The following is an 18,288-nucleotide window of genomic DNA, read 5'->3' on the forward strand; positions in this document are numbered from 1 at the left end:
TCAAAGTGAATGTGGGCCAAATCCCATCAGATTGGTGTAATATTACTACACCGGGTAATGTTATTGGTCCTTGGGCCAGATGTGGACTCTATTATTACTGTGGTGGACATAGATTACTTACCAACATACCTAAGAATACCATAGGGTTGTGTGCAATTGTGAGATTACAGGCTCCCCTTATTCTTTTGGGTAAGGACCTTAAACGTCTACCCACTAAACATGCCCAACAGCTCTCACCCACAGAAGGCGACGGCATATTATGAAACGAAGCACTGCTGAATTTGATTTAAGTGAGGGCTCCCCCACCTATACAGATGCTATAGGTGTCCCTAGGGGAGTACCAAATGAATATAAATTGGCGGACCAAATTTCTGCAGGATTTGAGAATATACCAATCATTGCTGCCCTTTTCCCTGTGACCCCTAACAAGAATGTCAACCGCATCAATTATATTCATTACAATATCCTACGCCTCGCGAACTTAACTCGAGATGCAGTTGAGGGACTCGCTGATCAAACAGGACCTACTTCCCTTATGTCAGTACAAAATAGAATGGCGCTGGATATGCTTCTAGCAGAAAAGGGGGTCGTATGTGCAATGTTTGGTGATATGTGTTGTACTTTCATACCCAATAATACCGCCCCTGATGGTTCCGTCTCAAAAGCTTTACAGGGGTTAAAAACACTTTCAGCCACTATGCATGAGCACTCAGGAATAGACAATCCGTTCGAAGACTGGATGACTGGTATGTTTGGACACTGGAAAGGGTTAATTATGTCATTGTTTATATCCATTGCTGTTTTTGTTGCTATTATGGTGACGTGTGGATGTTGTTGTGTATCATGTATTAGATCTTTGATTGTGCGCTTTATTACTGCAACTATTGAAGGCAAGGCAACCACACCTCCTCATATGATGCCTTTGTTGGCTATCCCTGATGACGACGAGGAGCTTGAAGGGGTGTTGAGAATTTGATTCAAGTCCGCTGTGCTTAGGCTTCTGGTATTCTTTTTGTATTATTTTAGTGAAGTCTTAACAGACTTCAAAAGGGGGAATTGTGGAAATATAAATGCCTTATCATTAGTAGCTAAAGCTAAGATATATTTGGGATTTGCTGCTTATAGATTGATTATTATTAGGAGTTTTTATTTATGCTTTTGAGAGTTAGAACAATCCTTAAACAGTAGCTCCTAGTGTGGTCACACAATGAGTGTTTATTATTCAAGGTTAAAGCTTGCAGGTGTTTTCTGTCTGTATCGTGAGAAGCCGGCAGTATATTAGGGAGGCATTTTACTCCTCTCACTGAAGATTCTTGAAGACGTGTGAGAAACTGACCTTCAGCAAAAGAATGTATGAGAAAACTGAGAAGGGCTGCACAACAAATGTAAAATGTATACTTCAGCAAAAGAATGTGTGAGAAAACTGAGAAGGGCTGCACAACAAATGTAAAATGTATATTTCTTGTAGTATGTGTGTGTTCAATAAAAGAACGGTGCAGGGGAGAGAAAAACAGATGTGTTCCTGACTACGCAGATGCAGCATCTCTTCCCCCGGCTGGGTGAATCAGCTTCAACCTCTTGTCCGTGTTTTGTTTTCTTAGACATTTAAGTTTAGTTTTTCTCGTGCAGAATTAAGATGCTTTGACCAAATAAACGAACACGCAGGAGTTTAGGAGGACAACTCCAACACAGGCCATGAGTCTCACCTTAGATGGCAGTCCATAACCATTCCCAGGAACTTCTAGTATTAGTCTCAATTTGATCTCCATCGATGATGGTTGGGGAGAATGACTGAAGCTTCCTGAAATCAATAGCAACTTGGATTTTTTGCACCAATTAGTGAAAAGGCCTGAACTGGTCCATGCTCCTCTCCTTTGTGGTCTAAAAGGGCTATGTTTTCAGCATATTTAATTAAATGTCTATTAGGGAAAGTGCTTTTGCAGGAGTTTGTGTACAAGGTGAATAACAATGAAGATAAAACACATCCCTGAGGAGAGCTTGTGCTGGTAATTGTTTTGTCAGAGAGTGTTGAACCTGCTGGACTCTACCTGTTAAAAAGTCTGTAATCCATAAAACCAACCTATGAGCGATGAAACACTCTCATTAAAATCTGTTAAAACCCTAGGCTGAATGGTGGCCCTGGCAAACATAACTAGCAATGGGTTTGTCTTTTCTCTTAATTCTATCATCCTGGTTTAGATTTGACTTGTGTTGGAGTTGTTCCCTAAACTCCTGCGTGTTCGTTTGTTTGGTAAAGCTAAGACATCCTATACTGTGACTAATAAAACAAAGTAATAAAAGAAACACGGAGACTGCGCAGTCTTTAGATGCCTGTACAGGGAGAAGCTCATCCGAAATACTCCTGAAACCTTTTATTACTTCCCCCAGAACAGTAGTTTTTATTCAAAAGCAAGGCATGTACATAACAAAAATACATTACAGAGAAAAAACATACAATTGTATGTCTGATTTTCTCATCCGGAGCTGTCTGGCACTCCGACATGACTTTTCAGCACTTCTTGTTTTTCTAGAAATAACTTCTGTTACTGGGCAAATTATATCTAAGTCCAACACACACAAATATAAGCCTGTTTGGAGGCCTCTAAGTTACACAATACGTTTTATTTCACACATTATTAAACATACTTGAGCATAGCAATACAGATCCTTTAAGCATAGCATGAATATTTTCCAACAATAGACATGCTTTTCTATACTGCTGCAGCCTTTGACACTGAACCATCCGGTGCAGTGTTGTTGGGAATAAAAGTGCAACACATATCCCAAAACATCGAGCAGACGCCCCCTTTTTCTGCTAATAGCATATCTAATGCCATTCGGTTTTGCACCGCCATGAGGGAGGTTGGTGCCAACTGTTCAGACAGGCCTTCTACTGCATCCCTTGTTAAGTTAGCTAGATGTAAAACATTGTAATGAATGTAGTTGATGCGGTCAACATTCTTATTTGGGGTCACCGGGAACAAGGCTGCAATTATTGGGATATTTTCAAAACCTGCTGAGACTTGATCTGCGATTTTATATCCATTTGGGACTCCTCGAGGTACTCCTATGGCATCAATGTAAGTGGGGGAGCCCTGACTCAGGTCAAAGGTTCCAGCGCTCCTTTTCATGACATGCCTTCTTCTCCTACGTGTTAACGCTCTGGTCTTATCATGAGTGGTTGTAGCAGATGTTAGATTAGGTCCTATCAGGATTAGTGGTGCCTGTAGCCTAACTATGGCACACAATCCTACGGTCTTTTGTGGGATATTAGTGAGCAGTCTATGATCTCCGCAATAATAGTAGAGTCCTGACCTTGCCCAACGTCCAATGCCTCCGCCTGACCAATCTAAGGGGATCTGTCCTACATTGATTTTAGGTTTTTGAGCAGTAAAATTAAAACAAGTATAAGCGCCATTCCCTTTTTGAGGGGTAAATGGTCCTGTTTTGGTGTTATTGGGGATGGGAGGAAAAATGCTGGCTAGTGTGGTGTAGTTAGCTGGTGTGGCCTCCTTAGTTAATTGTATCATACAATTGCAACCCCACGTGTCCTCTGGATACATAGGAGCGGGATCGGTGGTAAGATGTGGTCGAGCCAAGGCACAGGCCACACACTCAGCTTTGCTTTGTTCTTTTGCTGTTTGTATTATCCACTGAAGCCAAAGGTTATCTTCAACATATCCTGTGGCCATTTGGATTACCTCTATAAGTTTCAATGTGGAATAATCAAGTTCCATCACCTGGGGTTTATTTTTTGGCCTAACTGTCGGTGGGACGGTAATTGTTTTGTCCTGGTGCATAGACGGTGTTTGAAAATTTACTTTTATTGGTCCCCATGTGTCTGTTCCTGACTGCCATACTGCAAGAGTAAAATACTCTACAGAGGGTTGAGCGCAGTTAACGTTCATGGAGAGCAAAAGGGTGTTACGTCCATTGGTAATGGCTCCACCTAGCGTGCCGCGCTGGATGCTGATATTTGTCAAATTACCGGGTATTGCCTTTTTATCAGGAGTCCATCCGGAGCCCGTCCAACTAGTCACCCCGCTCCAAGAGCCACATGGCTGGGGACTGGGCAAGGCGTACCTCCATTGTTTACAGTACTTAGATCATCTTTCGTCCATGCATAAATAAATGGCATAACCTTCCCACTCGGCTCCGCTATTCCCGCAATTCACTACCAGACAGAGGTCAAAAGAAAAGATGGTGGTGGCCCCACAAACATAATTGAGCTCTACCCCCTCGATTTTATCCATACACCAGTCCGCTTTTCCCTTATTGGTTGCGCGTTTGAACATTTGCTCAATTTGGCGGCTGTCAGAGCATGTCTGGAATGGAAGTTCACAAAACAATCCAAAAATCAATGTAACAATAAAAAAGAAAATAATGCATGAACCCACCAAAATCCAACCCCTATGGGGTAAGGTTTTTGCCTTTTGGCTCATACTTTCATAAAAATACTTACTACACATCCTAGAATAAACAATGAGCAAACAAACCCTGTAAATAGAAAAATAGAAAGTTAGAAAGTTTATTATTTCAGTTCTGTTCTGGGTGGGAGGGCAGCTACGACCACCCTGTGAGAGGGAAGCTCAATCACTACCGCCTCTTCTGCTGTATGCTGTCCTGTCTTCACCTCACAGGTGTAGACTGACCTGGAGCCTGAGATTCATACCAGGGGATTATTCTGCCCCTATGTGGGTATAAATACTTTTGCAGATTGTTGAACCCGAGGTGTAGACTAACCTATGGGTATGATGACTTCTAATCCCCTAGGGGATTATTCTGCCCCTTCTGTAGGGTGAGAAGGTGGCTCTTCTGTTGTCGTGTTCTCTCTCAGGTTTTCCTGGACCTCAGTGAGAGATCTCTGCAGAGCGTCTGTCGCTGCACACTGACTCCAGTGGTACTAGGTGTCGCCTTTACCCTTGAGTCTCACCGCATGTGAGGTTCTTTCTGTGACCTGGAATGGACCGGTCCACCTGGGTTCTGACCACTTCCTTTTGATCACCTTCAGCAGGACCCACTCAGCGTCGGATGTGGTTGGCTGGGGTCCCTCGGTTGGTTTCTCTGGAACCTGTTTTGAGAATGCTGCAACCAAACTGTGGAGAGATCTGTAATAATCACGATGAGACATAGAACCTTCACATTCATTTAGAAAAGGTAGTCTGGTTTGAGGACCTGGAAATGGTCTGCCTGTCTGCAGTTTGTGAGGGGTCAGACCATGTCTCTGATTTACAGAGCTCCTTACGGACATTAGAGCTAAAGGTAAGACCTCTGGCAGCGATCTCTGTGGTGCCTCTGCTGCTGCACACTGGTTCCAATGATACCACGTGTCTCCTTTGCCCTTGACCCTCACCGCATGTGAGGTTCTCTCTGTGACCTGGAATGGACCCGTCCACCTGGGCTCTGACCACTTCCGTTTGATGACTGACAGAAGGATCCACTCCACGTCTGAGGTGGTGGCTCGAACCTCGGATGGTTGGGCGGCCACCTATTTTGAGAATGCTGCAACCAAGCTGTGTAGAGATCTGTAGTAATCACGGTGAGACATAGATTGTTCACATTCAGTTAGAAATGGCAACCTGTTATGTGGGCCTGGAAAAGGTCTTCCAGTCTGCAGTTCATGTGAAGTTAGACCATGCCTCTGATTTACACAGCTTCTTACTGACATTAAGGCTAATGGTAAAGCTGTGACCCAATTCATTTTGGTCTGTGCACAGATTTTTGCCAATTTTGCTTTTAAAGTCTGGGTCATTCTTTCAACTTTGCCTTGGGACTGTGGATGATAAACTGTACCAAAAGAATTTTAAGCCTCAAAAACGTTTCCACTTCTTTTAGCTCCTCATTTTCAAAGTGTGTACCATTGTCTGATCTGATTTTTGCCGGAAAACTGTGTCTTGGAATGTAATGATTTATTAAACATTTTACCACAGACTTACTGTCTTCCGTTTTTGTTGCGCAGGCTTCTGGCCATCCTGTGAAAGTGTCCACACATACCAACAGATATCTGAACCCATTCACTCTCTCAGTCATATCTGTATAGTCAATGATGATTTATTTCCCTGCAATAGGATCCAATGGGAATTTCCCTGGTGCTGGCTTCAGGGTAGGTTTAGCATTGAACTGTCTGCAAATTTCACATGAGTTTATCCAATGCACTGCCATTGGTTTTAAATAAGGATGACACCAGTGTTCGAGATTTTTTATCATTTGTGTGGTCCCTACATGCCCCATGCCATGGGCTTCTTCCAGGGCTGCTGTAGTGAGCCCTAGTGGCAGGTTTGGACGTCCGTCTGGACTCCTCCAAAGTCCATTTTGGTCCTCACTGCCTCCTCTCGCCTTCCAAACTGACCTTTCTTCTGGTGAGGCCCCCTTTTGTAGTTTCACTACTTCCTCCAGAGTGGGTTCTGGCATCCACCCTACCTCTGAACACAACAATATGTTTCTGGGTTGGTAACCAACGCACTGTTTTGCCGCCTGGTCGGCCGCCTGGTTCCCCTGTGCTATTCTGGTGTTACTACTGTCGTGTCCTTTGCATTTAATAACTGCCACCTCCTGTTGTAGTAACAATGCTTCAGCCAATCTTCTCATTTCCTGTTCATGCTTGATGGATTTCTGTCCTGCTGTTCTAAACCCTGTTCTCAACTATTGCTTTAGTTCAACATGCACTGTACTTGTGGCATATGCTGAGTCTGTGTAAATGTTTATTTTTTGTCCTTCTCCTAATTCTAAGGCCGCGATCACTGCCAAAACTTCTGCTTTCTGTGCTGATTGTGTGTGTGTCAGCCTTTCCGCTTTCACTGTCACAAAGTCTGTCCCTGTGTCTTCCACAACTGCATACGCTGCTTTCAGTCCTTCTGTGTCATGTTTAAAACAGCAACCATCTGTATACAGGTTTCTTGCCTCTGTTAAGGATGTGCTTTGTAGGTCTGGTATGATTTTTTCATTAAACTAAACTTTTTCTGCACAGACATGTGGTTCTCCTGATGTCATTCTATCTGCCATGTTTATGCCTTCATGTGTGTATGTGATGTTAGGGACTTCCAGCGCCCTGCTCAGTCTCTGTTGTCTCAGTGGTGATATTGTGAATGTCTTTTAGTTCACAAAAGCCACCACTCCATGTGATGTGAGAATATGAAGGGAGTGTCCCATAACTACATGGGCTGTTTTCTGGATTATTTTAGCCATCCCTGCTGCATGTCTGGTGCATTTGTGATGTCTTTGTTCCATGTTGTCCAGCATAACACTTACACACTGTACATAAGGACTGTTCTTATTCCCCCTTTTTTTTGAAACAGCACGCCACTGGCTGTGTGTGCTGTTACAGAAACATCCAAATAAAATGGAAGCGTGTAGTCGGGGTGTGCCAAATGTGCAGCTTGAGATAAGTTTGTTTTGAGAGTGATAAAAGCTTCTTCAGCTTCTGTGGTCCATTCCAAGGGGGCAGTGAGATTTCTCATGCCTGGTTTTTTCACTAGGTCTCTAAGGGGAGCTGTGAGATCAGTGTAGCCGGGGACAAATGATCTGCTGAAACCTGTAAGGCCCAGAAATGACAACATGTCTTTCACAAAGAGTGGTTTGGGATGAGAAAGCATTGTAGATCGGTGTGCAGGTGACATACTAGTTCCTGGCTGGAGACCACACGGCCCAAGAAGTCGACCTGTCTTCTGCAGATTTTAAGCTTAGCCTTACCGACTTTATAGCCTGTCTTGGCTAAATGTGAAAGAACTACAGCAGTGGCCTCCAAACATTTAGTTACAGTAGGTGTGGCCAAAAGAATGTCATCAACATACTGGATGAGTGTAGTATGCGGTGGAAGTGGGCAGTCCTGTAAGGAGTCCTTAAGAACTTGGTTAAAGATTCCTGGGGAGAGAGCAAAACCCTGTGGCAAACGAGTGTAATGGTACCTATGTCATCCATAGGGGAAAGCAAAAATATCCCTGCATTCTTCAGCTAAAGGCAGGCATAAGAAAGCATTTGCCAGGTCAATGCATGTAAACCATGCATGTTCAGGAGTAAGATTAGTGAGAGCAACATAAGGATTTGGAACAGGGACAGTAGGTGTGGACAGTGCTGCATTAACGGCCCTCAAATCGTGTGCCATTCTCCATTTCCCTGTTCCTTTTTTCTCAATTGGTAAAATAGGTGTATTCCACGGGGAGGAGTCAGCCGACTCTAATACACCGGCATTCCATAGACCCTCAATTGTGTCCTTAATGCCCAGTTCAGCAGCAGGTTTATGTGGGTATTGGGACCTCCAGTTTGGTTGATCAGAAGTAAGCTGAAAAGTAATGGGAGTACAGTGTACGAGGCCCATGTCCGTGGGACCTTCTGCCCAAAGTGTGGAGTGCATGCTTTGTACAACTGCAGCTGCCAGTGGGTGATCTGATTTTTCTCTACCATGATGTCTGTCTAACTGTACATGTTCCAGGTATCATTAATTTACTCAGGTTGTCGAAATATAACCAAATCAGAAGATGACACAGATTCGATGTACAGAATAAGATTGAAATGAGGTTTTATTGTTCCAACTTAGGTAGACCTTGATTAGAGTTGTTAGAAGCCAGAGGATGAGGAAGCCCCAAGGATCCGAGCAGAGAGAGAGTGTTCTGGCGGTGGAAATATTTACAGTGCAGATTTCCTGAAGAAGACTTCCATATGGCGACAGGCAGGCAGACAGATGGGCAGATCGACAGGAAGGCAGGACAACAAGCGATCAGGCAGGCTGACAGAAGTCCACATAACAGAGACTATGTTCCAGCAACAGACTGTGTCAGCAGCTGTCTTAAAAAGCCATGAGCTCATTAGCTGGATGAGTTGCAGCTGAGAACAATGAAGTGCCAGAACCAGCCAGCAGAGATCTCACAGTACCCTCCCCTCAACGATTGCCTCCAGGCAATCCCGAACGTTTCTCTGGATGACGTCTGTAAAAAGATGTAATGAGATCAGGGTCCAGGATAAGAGAACGAGGTACCCAGGTTCTTTCTTCAGGTCCATATCCAGCCCAATCCACAAGGTACTGAAAACCACGCCCCCTACGTCGAACATCCAGGATACGATTGACCGTGTAAGCTGGATGGTCATCAATGAGACGAACAGGGGGAGGGAGCTTGGTGGGTGGATTCAGGGGACTTTCCGAGACTGGCTTGATCTGTGAAACATGAAAGGTAGGATGAATGTGCATAGAAGCTGGCAACTTGAGTCTCACCGCAGAAGGGTTGATGATCCTTTCTATGACAAAAGGACCGATGAAACGGGGGGCCAACTTTCGAGTAGTATCCTTTAATTTAATATTCTTGGTGGAGAGCCAGACCTTCTGATCAATGCAGTAGACCGGTGCGGTGGAACGGTGACGGTCAGCAAACCTTTTATTCTGTTCCAAAGTGCGTAGAAGTGTCCTCCTGGTCTGACGCCAGATCTTACGACACCTAGAGATATAATGCTGAACAGAGGGGACAACAGTGTCAGATTCAATACTGGGGAATAATGGAGGTAGATAGCCCAGAGAAATCTCAAAGGGAGATAAACCAGTAGCAGAGGAAGTATGAATATTATGGGCATATTCTATCCAAGTGAGATGTCTACACCAGGAAGAAGGGTTGTCATTAATCACACATCTCAATGCTACTTCCAGTTCCTGATTGCATCTCTCAGTCTGCCCATTAGACTGAGGGTGGTAACCAGATGAAAGGCTTACGGTAGCACCAATAGCCCTACAGAACTCCTTCCAGACTTGTGAAATGAACTGCGGGCCTCGGTCAGAGACAATATCCAAGGGCATGCCATGAATACGGAAGACATGAAGAACCAGAAGTTGAGCAGTCTCCAATGCAGACGGAAGCTTAGTTAAGGGAATAAAATGAACAGTCTTAGAGAATCTATCAACAACAGTAAAGATGACTGTGTTTCCGTCAGATGGCGGGAGACCAGTGACGAAGTCAATAGAGATGTGGGACCATGGGCGACTAGGGGTAGACAGAGGTTGAAGAAGACCGGCAGGAGGTTGATTTGAGTTCTTGTTACGGGCACATGTGGAACAAGCTGCGACAAACTCTCTAATGTCGGGATTCATAGTGGGCCACCAGAAATACCTCTTGGTAAAAGTGATCATACGATTAATCCCCGGATGACAGGTAAGTTTATTATTATGAACCCAATCCAGAACTTTATTGATGACAGAGTTCGGAACGAACAGTTTGCCTACAGGACCAGTACCTGGGTCTGGTTCAGATTGTTGTGCCTCCCTGATGTCCTTTTCAATGGCCCAGGTGAGGGCGCCCACAATGCAGGATTCCGGTAAGATGGAAGCTTCAGTCTTGGATTGCTCAGAATGAGAAAATTGGCGAGAGAGAGCGTCGGGCTTGATGTTCTTGGAGCCGGGTCTGTAAGAGATAGAAAAATTAAAACGAGCAAAAAACAGGGACCAACGGGCTTGTCTGGAGTTAAGTCTCTTGGCATTTTGGATGTAAGAGAGGTTTTTATGGTCAGTCCAAATGAGAAAAGGGACTTCCGCCCCCTCTAACCAATGCCGCCACTCCTCAAGCGCCAACTTGATAGCCAGAAGCTCTCGATTTCCCACATCGTAATTCTGCTCTGCTGACGACAAACGACGAGAAAAATAAGCACAAGGATGCACCTTGTTGTCTATAGGAGAACGTTGAGACAAGATGGCCCCTACTCCAATGTCAGAAGCATCAACCTCCACAACGAATTGCGCACTAGGATCAGGATGAGTCAGAATGGGTGCAGAAGAAAATAAAGTTTTCAATTTGCAAAAAGCTTTCTCTGCCTCAGGGGACCAATGGAATGTCTTCAGAGAGGAGGTAAGTTGAGTGAGAGGCACAGTGACCTGACTGTAGTTCTTTATGAACCTTCTATAAAAATTTGCAAAACCTAAGAACCTTTGGAGCTGCCTGCGATCCGTTGGAGTAGGCCACTCTGCCACTGCCTTGGTCTTCTCAGGATCCGTTCTGTACCTGCCTGCTTCAAAAATAAAACCCAAGAAGGTCACAGAAGAAACACCGAATTCACATTTTTCGGCTTTTACAAAGAGTTGGTTTTCATAAAGCCTCTGGAGTATGGTCCTGACATGCTGGTGATGCTGATCAATGTTCTGAGAGAAAATCAAAATATCATCCAGATAAACAAACACAAAGAGGTTGAGGAAATCACGGAGAATATCATTTATAAGAGCCTGAAAAACAGCGGGTGCGTTAGTCAATCCAAAAGGCATCACCAAATATTCAAAATGTCCCAGGGGAGTCTTGAAAGCTGTCTTCCACTCGTCACCCTCTCGGATCCGAACCAGATGATACGCATTGCGCAGGTCGAGCTTGGTAAAAATCTTGGCAGTGTGTAATTGGTCATGTATAGAATCAATGAGTGGTAAGGGGTACTTATTTTTGATTGTGATTTGATTCAACCCCCTATAATCAATGCAGGGTCTTAACGTGCCATCTTTCTTCCCCACAAAGAAGAAGCCGGCGCCAACGGGGGAGGTAGATGGCCGAATGATCCCGGATGCTAAGGAATCCTCAATGTACTCCTTCATGACTCTTCTCTCCGGTCCAGAGAGATTGTATAGTCTGCTGGATGGTAACGGAGCACCTGGAAGGAGATCAATAGCACAGTCATAGGGGCGATGCATGGGTAAAGAAAGAGCCCCCTGTTTACTAAAAACAGATGCAAGATTGTGGTATTCAGGAGGAATCTTAGACAGATCAACAGGCTCAGGTGGTTCAATTTGTTTGCTAGAGTGAGAGACAGCAGTCTTTAGACAATTCTGGAGACAGTAATCACTCCACTTCTCTACTCTGCCCTCCACCCAATTAATTGCGGGATTATGTCTCTGCAACCACGGAAATCCTAGAACCAATTGTGGGGAGATAGAGGAGACAACAAAGAACTCACCCCATTCATGGTGGTTACCTGAGGTAATGATGTGAAGGTGGGGCACTTTAAACTTCACCTGAGATATGGTTTGACCAGTAATGCCCGAAACAGAAAGGGGGTGGTTGAGAGACTGAGAAGGTATCTTAAGTTTGTCAACTAGATCCAAGGAAATAAGATTCTGTTCTGCACCAGAATCAATAAAAGCATCCACTGGACACTTTTCTTGGCCAATAATAATAGTGACTGGAAAACACAGACGAGATATAGGGGAAAAATGGGACATGCTCATCAAAGTCCCCTGACCTATTGACGAGCCCCCTCTTTTTCCCTTCTTAGGGCATCTTGCAACATAATGTCCACCTTGTCCACAATACAAACAAAGACCAGCCCCAAAACGACGTTGTCGCTCTTCAGGAGAGAGACGAGTGTGACCAACCTGCATAGGCTCAGGTTCCACAGATCCCTCCGAAGAGGAAGTGGGTGTATCAAGGTAAGCGGTCCGAGGTGCCATAAAGTGCTGCCACTCTGACTTATGATTCCTCTCTGCTTGTCTCTCTCTTAGGCGGTTGTCAATACGGATTAACAGTTTGATTAAATCATCCAGTCTCGCAGGTTGATCTCTTAAAACCAACTGGTCCTTTATCTGATCTGTAAGGGAATTCACAAAAATACCCTTGAGTGCCGCTTCATCCCAACCCACCTCCTGTGCTGCCACCCGGAAGTCGATGGCGAACTCCGCCAATGCCCTCTTTCCCTGTTTGAGGGTAAGTAACTTCTTAGCAGCTGTCTCCTGTTGGAGTGGTTGATCAAAGACTTCCTTGAAGTGACTGAAAAAAACAGCATAACTCAGAGACTCAATAGGGTTAGTTGTGAGAAAAGCGTGCGCCCAGCGTAAAGCAGATCCTTTTAGGGAGGTAACAATAAAAGTGATCTTGGAAGCAGCAGTCGGAAACAGAGAGGGGGAACGACTAAAAGCCAACTCACATTGGAGAGAAAACCCACCAAAATTATTAGGGTTGCCATCAAAAAGTTCAGACGGACGGAAATCAGGTTCTCGGATTCCGGATGAGTGGGTTGTGGGTGGCTGAGGATTCTCAGAACGAACTGGAGGATTGGAAGGAGCGGGTGAGAGTTTGGTTAATATTTCACTTAAGGCATGTACCATACCACCAAGTTCCGTGAGATGGGCATCTGTCGTCCTTTGTTGTTGTAGCAACTGTTGAAGCATGGTCTCAGTGGATTGGAGGCGTTCCCTCCAGGAGGTCTGTTCATCTTCATCTGATTTGTTTTTCGACATGTCTGCTGGCTGGAACATACTATCATTAATTTACTCAGGTTGTCGAAATATAACCAAATCAGAAGATGACACAGATTCGATGTACAGAATAAGATTGAAATGAGGTTTTATTGTTCCAACTTAGGTAGACCTTGATTAGAGTTGTTAGAAGCCAGAGGATGAGGAAGCCCCAAGGATCCGAGCAGAGAGAGAGTGTTCTGGCGGTGGAAATATTTACAGTGCAGATTTCCTGAAGAAGAGTTCCATATGGCGACAGGCAGGCAGGCAGACAGATGGGCAGATCGACAGGAAGGCAGGACAACAAGCGATCAGGCAGGCTGACAGAAGTCCACATAACAGAGACTATGTTCCAGCAACAGACTGTGTCAGCAGCTGTCTTAAAAAGCCATGAGCTCATTAGCTGGATGAGTTGCAGCTGAGAACAATGAAGTGCCAGAACCAGCCAGCAGAGATCTCACACCAGGGTGCCTACATCTGTGGAATGATTAAGAATGTGATAAGTGTTCCCTGAAGGTGAATAAGAGAGGTTAGGAGTGGAAGAAAGATGCCAATCCTGTAGGGAGAGGGAGCGTTTTAATACACCCCCTAACTCACGTGCTTCATGTCCTGGATGGAGGGCTAAAGAAACGTGCGGAATGCTATCAGACCACATTTTAAACCACTCTTCCTGTTCTTTGGATAACTGTACAGAGGTGACAACGCCTTCTGGAGCTACATAAATATCAGTGGTGACAATGTCCCATGTCTCACCTTCCAGCTCATCAGCAAAGGTTTCCTGGTAACATTCACAGTTATTTCTGTCATAAAACAGGGTGACATGCGGGGGATCAGGAGGAGAAATGTATGGTGCCAGGGTGGATATCCAGGATTTCCACCGAAGGAAGAGAGAACATCTCTGCATGCTGTGGTTTCTGGGTGTAGCAAGACCCAGTAAATGTCAGCCATAGGATCAGACAAGGGCTGGATTAAATACTGTCCATGTGAAAAGTGTGTTGCTGCCACATGAAAGTTGGGTGCCATTAGGAAGATGCACCTGCAGTCCGTCTGAACCACACAGAATGGTTGCGCCCATTTTGATCAACATGTCTCTGCCCAGTAAATTTACTGGTGTGTCTGCGGACACTAAGTAGCTGTGGTTCAAAGTTTGCCCTCCTATTTCAGTTCTTAGGGGCTTGGTGTAAGATAGGACCTGTTTAGCCCCAGAAAACCCCATGACAGTGGTAGTCCTTGTGGAGAGAGTGTTGGGAGGGGCTTGTTTGATGGTTGAGCATGTAGCCCCAGTGTCCACTAGAAAAGGAAGACTTTGTCCATACACCGTCACGGACAGTAAGGGGTCCTCAGTCCCTCTGTCCGGTGGGTTCTGTGGGGACCCTCAAGGGTGGTCTGGCCAGAGACTGGGCTCATCCCAGGCTGGCAATTGGAGTGAAGGCTGCTGCTGTTAGCCTCCACGTGGTGGACCACCTCTTCCCCTTTGTGGGCGTCTCGCAGGCCCTCCCCTAGGTCCATGCCATCCATATTCCACATGTGGACCGAGTTTGTAGGGACAATCCCTGCTCCAATGACCAGGCTCTTCGCAGTAATAGCACACATCAGCATTCCACCACCTCCGTGGCGGTCCTCGCTGGAATCCCTTTCCCCTGGGCCCACCTCGTCCTCTGAAACGACCAGCATGTTCCTGATGAGGACCAGAGGTCATAGGCCCCTGTGCAAACGCGTCCTGGTGGCCAGGAAATGGAGGAGCTTGTTGTGGTTGGGAAAACAGCACATTCATACATTATTTTGGTGGTTTTATTGTCTTTTTTCTTTTCCCGTTTTTTGTTTTGCTTCAGCTAATTGCATTTTTAGTAACTGAGTTTGCAACACTTTACGTTCTTCCTCATCCTTCTGATGTTCCTCTCTTATTCTAGATAAATTGTGAATTAAATGACGATCCCAAGTTCCAGTATCAGCCCCTGGTAAATCAGGATTGTCCTCCATGTTGGTTTTAACCTGAGTGGGTAAGCCTCTCAGCACAGCGTCTCTGAACCAATCCCTCTGTGAACCCTCATTGGCTGGATTGGTTCCTGTTTGTGTTTGCCACATGGATTTGCAATGATCCAAATATTCTCTTGGATTGGTGTTTGGATTCCATTCAAATTTAGGGATAGTGCGCCCCCTGGTTACAGGGTATAGCTCCCTCAGCGCGTCCCCTATGTCTTGGGCATGGAGGGATAAATGATCTGTGTCTGGGAAGAGAAGGGAGCGAGCACTCGCTTCAACCTCTCTACAGCTGTGTGGTTTCATACAACGTGCTGCAATTGCACGGTAGTCCCCTAGAGCTAAAGTGGTGCCTGCGGTAAGAGAATCTAATGTTTGCAACCAAATAGAAGCACCCTCAGTTACGGGTCGGAGCTTGTCGCACAGTGTGGTAAGATCCCCCTAGGAAAAAGGCTTATATTTGTGCTGACCCCCGGACCCAGGTTGATGAATGAGGGGCAACTGCTTTTTATAGAACCCAGCCTCCCCTCTTGATGCCACCTGAAGGAGGACGCGTGGTTGCATGCTTTGAGTTTCTGGTTGGGGGCACTGCGCTCAGGCGTGTCTTCTGGTGGTTCATGCAGGGTTGAGATGGCCTCATCATTTCCCTGGGCCTCACATTCTACACTAGGAGCGAGTGAAGCCCAAGGAGTAGATGTCCGTAGTGGAAATAATCTATGAGGAAGTGTGGCATCAGGCCGCCAGTCACCATACACAGCAACAGTCGCTGAGCCTACTTGCTTAGATGGGGCAGGTGTTGCCATGGTCATGCTTTGGGGTGAATCATCTGTGCAGTGTGAACAGGATGAGAGATGTTGCTGACCACCATCCAAGATTTCTCACATTTTTCTAAGCTTAAACCCATCTGGGCTTACATGAGTATAAGAGCCAACAGAAACTGCTTCAGAACCAGCTGGATCAGTTACAGACAGAGTCTTGTGATTCAGATAAGAAAGAAATTAAGTCCTTTTATTCTTCTAGTGGAGCTGTAGGGGCGGTAGTAAGAGCAGCTTGTGGGCTGGACAACCCACGAACAGTGACGTCAAGTACAGGGTACAGCTCCGTGGGAGGAGATGTAGGAGGGGAAGGAGGCTGAGCAGAGCTAGAGGGAGGAGGTGCATACGGTGGTGGCTTGTCTGTTACTTCCTCATTTCTGTCAGTGTGTGGTTCTGTATGTGTGGTGTCAGGTTTATCAAACATTGCATATTTCGCTCCCTGCCATATTAAAACCATCTGAGACCAAAATGTCTAATTTTTTGCTGCTTTATCTTTTACATCCTTCTACTTGCCATTAAACCATCCACTATCTTTGCATTTTTCCTCTGCCAACTCTTTGTCTTTCTTAGCCTTTGTCATATTCAGCCAAAACCACCTTCCCACGCCTTTTCATCAGTTCCATCTTTCTGTACCTCTTCCTGTATTTTCTGATCCATTTTCTTAATCAACTTTTCGGCCTGTTTTTCTTCCTGTGTCTGCTGCACCAACTGTCTCACAATATACACTTGTTCCTTAAATGTTTTCCACACTGGTGCCTCTACACCCAAACCTGAGTCATCAATCTCCTTTTGAAACTCCCAGTCCATCTTACTGGACCATAAAACTGCCTCACCAGACTATAAACACCCCACAAAGTCTTTACACCTTAATACTTGCTTGTCACGTAAACGTTCACACCCTTCCTTTCACTTTATTCATGCGCTGGTCAACTGAGGCCGTCCAGAAAATATGGCACGCTGTGACCCGGGTATCTGGACTATTTTGAGAGTGACATAAACACGTCTCAAGACACCTCAATTTTCCCCCAAACCAAGCAGCTTATCAGCACCTGTCCTTGTTAACACCGCAAGGTTTCCATACAGGAATGCTGCAATCATTCACCTGCAATGAGTCTGGCGAACTGCTGCGCCTCTCTCCACGCACACCGTATTTTCACACACAGTCCCCTAACAAGTCTGTCTCACAGATTATTCCTTCTGTGAACAGCTCATCGATTTTATGTGTCTGTGTTTTATGCACTTTTATCTATTATTGGAGTGTACTAAATATGCTCCCGTTTCTAACTAGTCTTGCTGAATTATCCTATTCAGCTCATAGGTTATCATGCTGGTCTTGTTACAAATGTTATTTATAACTCACACTCACACTCTGACTGTTACTGATCTCACAGGTTCACCCGGCCTGCTCATAGCTTCACAGGACTTTTGACTGTGTTTTTAAGTTTGACCACATCTGTAATCTGGTTTTATTGAGACAGAACTCAAATAAAACCCATCATTCAAACCTTTGTGTTTTTGCCCGGTCTTAGCTTTCTGACTCCAGAATACAATGCACAACTTAGGGACTATTTTAAAGACCTCTAACCTTAGTTGAACCACACATTCACTTTGTAACCTGCAATCAGTGTGTTGCCCTTGTCAACCCCACAAGGTTGACCAGTCAACAGACTGCATTCACTTCAACTGCAATAGAGGGTCTGCTCTCTGCAGGTTCCTCTCGGTCACACTCTCAATCACTCTCTACCACTGCGTCCAGTCCTCCTGCAACGCCACCTACTCTTTCACACCACCTTTTTCCTTAACCACCAGTATTAATTAAATACTCATTTTAGACGCCCTGTCACCTATCCAGGCTCTTTTAATACAATTTCCTTTTTGTCCTCGTTATCCGCACTTCACGTCACTATGGTGGTTGATGGGGACCTAGACCCTACCTGTTTTATGAGGACACTATATTGTACCGGGCCTCGGATGTCGTTTCCTCCCTTATGAGGTCCTCTGGTTTATGGGGACTCGAACTCCGCAAAAGTCCTCTAACCTTTTTTTTTTTTACTTCCCACAGAAGGACTCTAACCTTCTTTTCTTTATAGTTTCCCACATTAACGGACTTTAACCCAGCTAAATCATTAATCCTCGTCAGAAAACGTGGAGTGGCCAAACTCAGAAAACAGAATTTGTAGTATATTCCAACTACAGGCCTCAAACCTTATCTAGAGGGCATCTAACCCTTTTACTGTACCATAATGCATTACTTTACACGTGTTAAATTTAGCAGAACATTTCACTTACTCAGACACCTGACACCAAGAA

At 45.1% G+C, this 18,288-nt stretch overlaps 1 protein-coding gene across 2 annotated transcripts in view; it reads left to right on the forward strand.

The window, feature by feature from the left end:
• LOC124861420 (zinc finger protein 260-like) overlaps positions 1–18,288 on the forward strand; it is a 680,754-nt gene that overhangs the window by 152,834 nt on the left and 509,632 nt on the right. The gene's annotated exons all lie outside the window — the stretch shown is intronic.

Source organism: Girardinichthys multiradiatus, chromosome 24, assembly GCF_021462225.1.
Source record: "Girardinichthys multiradiatus isolate DD_20200921_A chromosome 24, DD_fGirMul_XY1, whole genome shotgun sequence".
Classification (NCBI taxonomy): domain Eukaryota; kingdom Metazoa; phylum Chordata; class Actinopteri; order Cyprinodontiformes; family Goodeidae; genus Girardinichthys; species Girardinichthys multiradiatus.